Source organism: Ammospiza caudacuta, chromosome 6 (assembly GCF_027887145.1).
Source record: "Ammospiza caudacuta isolate bAmmCau1 chromosome 6, bAmmCau1.pri, whole genome shotgun sequence".
NCBI classification, from domain to species: domain Eukaryota; kingdom Metazoa; phylum Chordata; class Aves; order Passeriformes; family Passerellidae; genus Ammospiza; species Ammospiza caudacuta.
The window spans coordinates 12,274,006-12,276,302 of record NC_080598.1 but is presented as its reverse complement, the minus strand read 5'-3'; the positions used below and the strand labels follow the sequence as shown (position 1 = coordinate 12,276,302).

The 2,297-nt window shown below is 52.0% G+C and overlaps 1 pseudogene; it reads right to left on the bottom strand.

Annotated features, from left to right (window-relative positions):
* Positions 1 to 267: 267 nt before the first annotated feature.
* On the bottom strand, positions 268 to 1,822 carry LOC131559405 (mas-related G-protein coupled receptor member H-like; annotated as a pseudogene).
* Positions 1,823 to 2,297: the final 475 nt, after the last annotated feature.

The following is a 2,297-nucleotide window of genomic DNA, read 5'->3' as shown; positions in this document are numbered from 1 at the left end:
ATCTTTTGGTATGCATAGGCCTTTGAAATCCTAACCTTCTCAAGGTATCATTCTTATTCTATGACATCCAATTTTTTCTGGTTATATGATAACCATTCAAAGTACTTTATTGATTTCTTTTCTCCATCTATTGAGAAAGTTCTCTATGGGGTATGCGCTGACAAAGTTTTCTACTGACACTCAGCCAATACAGATCCAAATCAAAACCAGCTAAAAAACCGCAGTCAAATAAGCCTTGACTAATTAAACATAGTTCATTACAGAAATTTCTAAGCAGTCACAGAATTCCTGTCTAACTACCTCTCTGTCCCCTCCCTCCAGCCACATTCCCAGCTGGCAGCAGCAGCCAGAGGAAGCCGGGAAGCGCTGGCAGAGGGGCAAAGGCAGCTCAGGGTTCATGGTGCTGTTTATTGATATCAGACCTCAGTGGGATGCAGGAACCAGGTGCCAGAGGGAATTTTGGGGTCACAGCTGTGTTGGGAAGGATGCATTTGGGGGTAAAGTGCTCTAGGACCTGTGAGGGAGAAGCAAATCCATGCTCCAATGTGCTCTGTGCACAGCATGCCTCACACATGGCCCCTGTCACTGCCTGTGCTCCCTTTCCCTGCAGGAATAAGGGTGGGAGGGTGATCCTAAGTCACTGCCCCATGGTCCTGCATGGGGGCACTTGAAGGGTTCAACAGGCTCAGAACCCGTGTCCCTGGTGGCATCATTACTGGGGGCAGTGCTCCCTTCTGGCTCCTCAAACACCTTCTGGAGGCACTCCCTGAGGGACCCCATGGAGCAGCGCCTCCAGCACTTTGTTACTGAGATGTAGATGAAGGGGTTGATGCTGCTGTGCATGCAGGCAAACAGGAGAACAACCCGGGGGGACACAGTGGTGTAGCCGAGCTGCTGCAGGAAATTCCAGAGACTGAGGGGGAGAGTGAGGAGCACAGCGAGGAAGACAATGATGTCAAGGCTCTTGGATTGCTGCTGCTGGGAGCTACCCTTGAAGTGAATGAAGAGGATTGTGCTGGAAATGACCATGGATGGAGCAAAGACGAGGAAGTTGAGGATGTACAGGGAGATGAGAGCCCCGCGGCAGCAGAGCTTGTGTTCCTGTGACTGGCACAGGGAATTCACCGCAGAAATGGCAGCAATGGCAGTGATGGAAAGGGCCCAGAGCGTGGCACTGACCACCACCCATGAGAGGTCCTGGGGAAGGTGGCAGAAGAGCCCAGGTGGGCAGAGCATGGACCTGCCCCTCTCGATGCTGATGCCGTCAGCCGGTACAGCCCTACGCTGTGGAACATCGGGAAGAGGAGGAAAAGGAAGCGTATGGATGGTGGGGGCATGATGGAGGAGCAGGAGAAATCCTCCTGCAGGAAGAGCAGAGTGGAGGGGGCCATGAAGATAAGGAAGAGAAAATTGATGATGGCCTAGTCAAGGATGTAGGCAGTGATGGGTTTCATGGTGTCCCTGTGGATGTAGAACCCGAGGAGCCCGAGCACAGCCCCGTTCCCAGCCAGCCCACAGAGGCAGATGGTCAGGGTCACACTGTGTGTGGCCATGCTGGTGACATCTGTGTCACACAGATCTTGCCCTTCAGTGAATTAGTTGGCGGGGGGGACACGATGTTCATCACCTGGATGGCAGCTGGGCAGGCAGTGGGATGTGGCCCCTGGCTGTGGTCAGAGTGGATGGGCAGTCAGTGCTTGGAGAATGCAGGGATGGACCATGTGGCTCCTCAGCAGCTCCCTGCAGTGGGAAGGATTCAGTGGGGAGGAGTGAGATGTGCAGGGGAGGAGGGTGGTGGAAATTGTGGATTGGGAGAGGGAGGTGGGAGGTTTGGGCTGGTTAGCAGGAGGTTGATAAATAACACAGAAAATAAACATTTTTAGTTCTTCTGAATTTCTTCAAAAGCAAAGCAGCCAAAATTTTAAAGGATGTGTTATAGATGGATAATGGGATGATTGGCTCTCACAGTTAAGGGATGAATACTGTGTGAATATTAAGAGAAGCTTCAGTGATATATCATTATGTTACTGCACTCTGTTGTTTAGATGTCCCCTGTTCTCCCCATAGTCCCCTTCTCTCCCCTCTGTACTGTTGCCATCAGAGAGCCTGAGTCATCTAGGACAGGTAGAAAGAAGGGGTGTACAAAAGCTTGTTGCTGGGGGGGAAGAGGTGCAGCATGAGAGCACCTGACCCTCCAGTCAAGCTGCAGGAAAGCAGGCTCCAGCAATAAACACACAGAAGGGCTGACTGACAGACTTTGGGAGGGGCCAGGTTTAGCTGATGCAACCCCCGGGGTA